Here is an 8,420-nt window from a genome sequence, read left to right as displayed (position 1 = left end):
CGAGATTTAGAAAATGTACCGAGAGCTGAGCGTGATTGTAACGAAGATGAAGATGTTGAGAAAATGAATACGAAGGAGTTGAAGGAGCGCCTCGCTAGTTTGGGTTTAAAAACGACGGGAAGAAAAGTAGAATTACGCGCACGGCTACAAGCGGCCATGGATGGTAACGACATATCGTCGGAAGAAGAAAGCGACGACGAAAGTGAGGATGAAGATGACAAGAAAAACGCAAGAGGATAGAAGAGAGATACGCGAAGGGTGTATCAGGACCGTGATGAATATTGTCGAAGGGCATGTGTTGGTTCGACACTGAGTTTTAGAGACGTCGAAGATGCATTAGAGTCGTTTAGTGGCGACAAAGGTGAAAATGTCGAACGATGGTTCGAGTCGTTCGAGGAAGTCGCTGATACGTGCATGTGGTCGGATGGGCAGAAGGCAGTCTACGCCAGGAAGCTGCTGAAGGGATCGGCGAAAATATTTGCGAGCTTCGAGTGTCATGCCAGGACTTGGCATGAGTTGAAGAGGGGGCTAGTGAAAGAATTTTCGAGGAAAGTCAACAGTAGGCAGGTTCATCAGAAACTTGAAGAAACAAAAAAGGAGAGTGATGAAGCATGTTTGGCTTACATGTACCGCATGCTCGAAATAGCCAGCCATGTGGACATAGAGGAGGAAGCAAAGGTGGAATACATAGTGGATGGAATAATAGACGACGAGAACAATAAGGCTATATTGTACGGTGCTACGTCAATCAAAGAGTTGAGGAAGAGGTTAGTGATGTACGAAGAGCAGAAGAGTCGCAGAGCAAAGTCGATCGTGAAGCCGGCTAAAACCCAGAAGAACGGGAAGCCCAGTCAATCTGTAGATGCAATGAAGAAAAGAAGATGCTTCATTTGCGGTAGTGAGGATCATCTAAGTGTTAAGTGTCCGGAGAGGGGAGAAGGTGTTAGGTGTTTCAAGTGCAGCGGATTTGGACATATTGCAGCGAGGTGTACGACACGACCGAAAGAGACTTGCGTAGTGTCAAGATCCGAAAAGGGGAAGTATGTGAAAGAAGTGGCGATAGATGAATATAGGTTTGTGGCACTAGTGGATACGGGTAGTGATCTCACGTTCATTTGATCAGACGAGTATGCGAGGTTAGGGTCACCACCGCTAGGTAAATGCAAGCTCAAGTTCGACGGTTTTGGTTCCGCTGGCAATGAGACCTGGGGTGAATTCACTAAGGTAATGACGGTTGATGGGTGTAAACTGCCAATCACTTTGCACGTTGTCTCAAACAAAATATAGACGAAGCACGGCCTGTTGTTAGGCACTGATTTTCTGGATCAGGTAGAGTTACGGGTTAAACGGGGCGAAGTGACTTTCGTGCGGCTTGACGAACAGACTAACAAAGACGTGTCGGATGTGTTTAGAATTAACGTAGTAGAACAGACCGACGAAACAGACCTAACACACGTGCAGGAACCGCATTATCGTGAAGCGATTCGCGATATCGTTAGGGGGTATAGGCCGGAGAAGAAGCGAGACGTGGGAATAACCGCAAAAGTAGTTTTGGAAAGCGACAAGCCGGTAGCGCGAAGACCGCGAAGACTGGCGCCGTCGGAAAGAAAGGAAGGAGATGATTTGATGGAAGCGTGGACAAACGAGGGTGTCATCAAATCGTCAGACTCGGAGTATGCGAGTCCGATAGGTGTAGTTAGAAAGAAAGATTTGTGTGTGCGTGTTGCTAGATGGGCCTTGTTACTAGGCGAGTTTAAGTATCAGGTGTGTCATCGGCCGGGGAAAAGTATGCAGCATGTAGATGCTCCGAGTAGGAACCCCCTGCCGAGCACTATGTATGTAACGGAGAGTGAAGACGGGCTGATTGCACGGTTGAGAAGGGCACATAACAAGGACATTGAAGTCCGTAGGATTTTGGACGCCGCAACGTGCAGTCAGGGCGACGGGTATGTGCTAAGAAACGATATTCTGTATAAGGAGTGTGAGGACGATGTGCTAATAGTAGTACCGAAGGCGATGCAGACGCAAGTGGTCAGGCAAGCGCACGAGCGTGGGCATTTCGGGGTTACCAAAACCGAAGCTATGGTCAAGAAGGACTTCTGGTTCAAGGGGTTGCGCGAGAAGGTCGAACGCGTGGTATCCAACTGTCTCGACTGTATCCTAGCCGAACGGAAGTTAGGCAGGCAAGAGGGATATCTTAATCCGCTGGACAAAGGCGACACGCCGTTAGATACTTACCATATTGACCATGTGGGCCCCATGACAGCTACAAAGAAGAGATACGCGCACATCTTTGTAGTGGTGGATGCGTTCACGAAGTTCACGTGGCTTTATCCCACTAGGTCTACTAATACCGCGGATGTTGTCGACCGACTGAAGAAGCAAGCGGCTATTTTTGGGAATCCGCGGCGAATCATCTCCGATCGGGGAACAGCGTTCACGTCCAACACTTTCCGAGAGTATTGCGAAGGAGAAAACATAAAGCATTCATTAATCACGACAGGGGCACCGAGGGGGAACGGGCAGGTAGAGAGGATAAACAGGACTCTCATACCATTACTATCTAAACTGACTGCCCCTAAACCCGATGACTGGTATAAGCATGTTGACCAGGTTCAGAAACACCTAAATTCCACCGTAAACAGAAGCACAGGGAAGACTCCTTTCCAGCTACTGGTTGGGGTCGAAATGCAAGTCAGGGAAGAGGCGAAGATTAGAAAGCTGATCGACGAAGAGTGGGCCGCGAGGTTTGAAGAACAACGTCGCGAGCTACGTGAGGACGCGAAGAGGAAGATTGCCGCAACTTAAGAGGAGAATCGTCGAAGTTACAATAAAAGAAGAAAGAGCGCGAAGCAGTATCAAAGGGGGGACCTTGTCGCCATAAAGAGAACGCAGTTCGGCGCAGGGTTAAAACTCGGGGGCAGATTTTTAGGTCCGTAGCGGGTCGCGCGAGCCATGCGAAATGACCGCTACACTGTGGAGAAAGTGGGGGAGCATGAGGGGCCCGCGCACACCTCGACGACTGCAGATTTCACGAAGCCTTGGGTCCTGAACGCCGAAGATGACGCATCAGACGATAGCGAGGGCGAGCGCAACATCTGAGGGCAGATGTTATTGCAGGATGGCCGAATGTAGTATCGTGGACGAAAGGCCTGGGCAATATCGGACGAACTATGAACAGTGTCGCGAGAGCCGAGGCGCCGTCGGGCCCATCAATGTGTCATCGGTCTTTTCAAGTGCATAGTTTCGTGGAAAAGACCTACGTGACCCTGGCCACGAGCATCTGCGGAACACGTGTGCGGTGGGCCTAGGAAAAGGACAACAGAATGCGACAACGGCCAGAGTGTTAGTCGAGAAACAGAGTGCGAGCGGAGGAGCCGAGTGCGAGTCGAGCGGAGAGAGTTTGCGAGTGGCGTTGCCGAGAGAGTGTGGATTGCGCTGTGTTCTGTACGTTTGGTATGAATAGTTCAAGTTAAGCCACAATCGTCTTTTCTGTCTGATTAACATCTCTATTGTCCACTCTTTGTAAACATATTATATCACGATATTACATGTTATAACGTTATAACGTTATAACGTAATACGTTATATGGTATGACGGTATAACGTATTATGTTATATGGTATGACGTTATAACTTATTACGTTATATGGGATGACGTTATAACGTATTACGTTATATGGGACGACCTGTTTCTGTCTGGAGATTGATTCCTAATACAACGTGTGTCCCATTATATCAGCATCTCTAAAGTACAATTCTATGTGATTTCTAGGGAGAACAATACAACCGATCCACACCTTCGTCAGGCAAAACGTTTATCCCGTGACCGCGGCTACGCTCGGCGACCAGCTGCCACCTCGAACCCACCCTCGCCATCACATATATCGAACAATTACAAATGACAACAATTGCTTAATTACAGCTATGACAAAATCCAGGCTAAAGCACCAGAAGACTCTCGCAAAATTGCAAAGGGAAGGCTCCGGTTTTCCTTTCATCTCCGACACGTTCTTTTGTGATCCCGTTGGCCGCGGATTCGTTGTCGGGCCTGAGACCATCGTCACTAGTGTCGCGAGTGCCAATTGTCGTGATCAATTGTCAAGACTGTAATAACTCTATTATTGTAATAAACTACACCTGCGTGTACCGTACCAATGGTTAATTCCCGTGAAGATTCATTTGACGCCCACAACCCTACTCCCAGTGCTAATCCGACATACATATTAATATTTTTAAATATTTTTTTTTAATATTAAAAAATTTTTTAAATTTCCCTAATATTTTCAATATTATGCTCTAAATGTATAAGCTATTTAAATTAAACAAGTTCATCTTTCTCTTTATTTAATTTAAATATAAATTAGTAATAATATAGATATAAATTAGTAACCCCAACCTAACCCCAACGACCGACACCCTCGAACTATTACAGACGCGACAACGCACGTCCTTCGAACACTAACAACAATATCAGAAACAACCGCCAAGATCGAAGATCGGTACCTCCATCGCAGAATTTTTCGAATACTACAAGACAAAATATCACGTGTAATTATTGTAAAAAACACGGGCATTTAGTGAAAGACTGTTACAAATTTAAAGCCCGAGTAGATGCCGGATTAATCGTACCCTATGCTTCGAGACCATCGGGAAACCAAACACGTCCTTCGGGAGAATGGGGCGAGCCACGAAGGAACGATACGCCGAATCGCCCAAGAGTACAGGCGGCAATCAGGCGACCGGCGCCGACGGCAACAAACAGAACAAGGGCAGCCACCCCCGCGAGATCGACTCCACCACCCATAACGAGAGACAGAGCGAACGCAATGCCGACTATAAGATCGAACGAACAATCACTAAATACTGTGGGGGAGTCATCCCACAACCAAACAAGGTCACAGACAGAGAATCCAGAATCTCAAGACAAAAGGGAAAGAGTGAAGCACAAGCAACCGGCGAAGGAAAATCATCAGGAGTTGAATTCAGATTCGGAAGGCGACCTCTCCGAATTATTTCAGTAAAATTTAACGATTCCCCAACGACCCCAACTGCACGAATAGTTTCCCCAGATCTAAAAACTAAGACGAGTTTATTATTAGACTCTGGATCGGAAATCAATATTATCAAAAAACCTGCTTTACCCGATTCAGCCATCATCGACGAAAAGGAATCAATCGAAGTGCGAGGAATTACGGCAACGAGCCTGGTCTCCCTAGGGCAGACGGTAATACAGGTTGCGGGCCATCCGGTTAATTTTCATGTAGTCGATGATTCATTGCTAATCGATCAAGACGGAATCCTAGGATCCGAATTTTTTGCAGGTTGTAAAGCTCGTTTAGATTATGAGGAAAAACATATCAAGTGGGGAAATATTTATATTCCCTTCGATACTAAAGAAAAAATAATTATACCGAAGCGAAGTTGAATAACGTGTTCGATTAATATCGCTAATCCAGAGATAAAGGAGGGATTTATTCCAAGAATCGAGCCGAACAAGGGAATCTATTTTGGTAATGCAGTTGTGAGGAATCATAAAGGAAAAGGTTACATAAGAGTAATAAATACTACTTCAAGAGATTAAGAATTTACAACACCAACGATGGTAATTAAGGAATTTGAAAATCCCTCCCCGCTTCCTAGGACAGCGTGTAATACAGTTCTAAAATCGAAGGAAAGTAGACACGATAAAATAAATGAGTTACTACGACTCAAACACTTGAGCGAAGAAGAAAAGGAAAATGTTAAAAAGTTGATTCGTAATAATCAAGATAGGTTTCATATTCCAGGAGATACATTGGAAGCAACCGAAGTTCTGGAACATAGGATAATCACGACGGACAATATACCCATCAATACTAAACAGTATCGATATCCGCCAATACATCGAGAAGAAATAAATCGACAGGTCCAAGAGCTACTAGATACGGACGTAGTGGAACCATCAATATCTCCATATAACTCCCCGTTATGGATTGTGCCCAAAAAAAACCGATTCGCAAGGAAATAAGCGCTGGAGACTAGTCATCGATTATAGAAAATTGAACGATAAAACGATTGGCGATGCCTTCCCACTACCCAACATTACAGAAATATTGGATCAATTAGGAAGTGCAAAGTATTTTTCCACGTTCGACCTAGCATCGGGCTTTCACCAGATCCGTATGTCACAGGAAGATGCCCACAAAACAGCATTTTCGACACCATACGGGCATTTTCAATTCAAAAAAATTTTGGATTAAAGAATGCCCCAGCAACATTTCAACGGTTGATGAATTCAATATTATCTGGTCTGCAAGGAATAGAACTATTCGTCTATCTGGATGACATAGTGATTTATTCCACGTCTCTCCAAGAACACGAAATTAAGTTCAATAAGTTAATGGAAAGACTGAGGAAAGCTAAATTACTATTACAACCTGATAAGTGCGAATTTTTACGATACGAGGTGAATTATTTGGGACATATAATTAGCGAGGATGGCGTGAAACACGACCCAAAGAAAGTCGAAGCCGTATCAAAATTTCCACGACCGAAGAGGGCGAAAAATATCAAACAATTTCTGGGACTAGCAGGATATTACAGAAGATTTATACCCGATTTCTCCAAGGTCGCGAAACCATTGACACAACTATTAAAGAAAGACACTCCCTTTAAATGGACAGAAGATCAGGAAAACGCATTCAATAATTTAAAGACAGCGTTAGTGACGAAACCCGTCCTGCAATATCTAGACTTTTCTAAACCCTTTAACCTTACTACAGACGCATCAGGATATGCAATAAGCGGTGTACTGAGTCAAGGGCCAATCGGAAAGGATTTGCCGATTGCGTATGCCTCAAGGCTATTAAATCCCGCCGAACAAAACTATTCTACCATAGAAAAGGAGTGTCTGGCAATTGTTTACAACGCAATGCACTTCCGACCGTATCTTTACGGAAGAAAGTTTACCATCGTAACCGATCATAAACCTTTAGTGTGGATGCATTCTATCAAGGATCCTACTTCAAGAATTTGGAAATGGAAATTAAAACTATCGGACTTCGAATTTGATATTGTATACAAAGAAGGCAGGGCGAACGCAAACGCAGACGCATTATCTAGGAACCCTCCGGAAGTTTGTTTACCAATCAGAAAAAGAGAGGAAGTCTCACCGATTCGCTATCCAGTCTCAAAAAGATTTGAAATAGACACATCAACGGAAGACTCTCCCATATTCGAAGCTAAACCACACGTCTTGCCTCAATCCAGTGATTCTAAAAATCGAGGAAAGGGTTTTACCCGAAAACATTTTACAATAGAAGAAACTCCCATAAAGTATTTAGACCAAGCATTAGCAGAAATCGATGTAAGTACAGATAGAGAAATAACCAATCGAGAAAAAGAAGACACGAATACAACAAGCGAAAAAGAGACCTCCACTGTAATTCCAGAACTAATTCAACAACGAGAAAAGGACGCAAGACCTACGATAATTGAGGAACTAAGAATTTCAGAAACCCGAGACTCAATTGCGAGAGTAAATGACCATAAAGTAGTATTTATAGATATGCATGGTGTCTTCTCGTATACGTGAAGAGTAAAGACATTTACAGGAATACTTTACTTGTTTCTAGAAACTGTTATCCCGTTTCGCGTATTCGTGTATATTATTTTAAATATTATTTTCAAGGTATACCATAAACAATATGGCGTAAAAAGATCGATAAATTATGCTGGCATGCGTATCTTTTTACTTAATCTTATCGTAGTAGGTACGTTTAAACGCGGATTTTGATTCGACTATGAAATTTGAAGTTTGCTGTTAAATATACGCGCAAAGATTAATAGCGTGTTTTCCGAATTACAATGTAACTAATAAAACGAGATAAGATAACGCGTTAGATAGATGCTAAATTTTCCAAACTTTGTATTTCGCAGTATGCGTTATACGGCATAAAAGCGATACAAATGCGTAACTATTATTTTAATTATATTCGTTGGAATATATAGGATCTTTTGTCCGGCGAATAGTCAGATTACATTGTTGCGTAAAATGCTTAACTTGAAAGCGGCGCTCGCGAGTACATTTTGTTCTATATAAAGAAGCTATTAATTATACTTGACAATGAAAGTTTTGTCTATCCATACGCAATACCGCGGGCAATATGGCAACCAGATGTCTTCGGATACTCGCAGCGTATCCTCCATAGTTTCAAGGACCTTCCATAAATCTCATAGATTTCCTAGAAAAGGTCCTTCAAACAAAACAAACATCTGGTTCGGAAGAATTTCTAAAGACTATTGTCTACCACGGCTTAACTAAGGGAAGGTAGTTTTTCTCACGCACGCTGCAACTTTCCTCCCACTAATCACTTTCTCTCGAGGGCGGTTAAGACCCTTCGTTTAACCAATTAAAAACGAAGCCTATTCCCTCACTC

This window comes from Bombus bifarius, unplaced genomic scaffold (assembly GCF_011952205.1).
Source record: "Bombus bifarius isolate JDL3187 unplaced genomic scaffold, Bbif_JDL3187 scf7180000009090, whole genome shotgun sequence".
Taxonomy (NCBI): domain Eukaryota; kingdom Metazoa; phylum Arthropoda; class Insecta; order Hymenoptera; family Apidae; genus Bombus; species Bombus bifarius.
The sequence above is the reverse complement of the archived record's forward strand: the minus strand, read 5'-3'. Positions refer to the sequence as shown.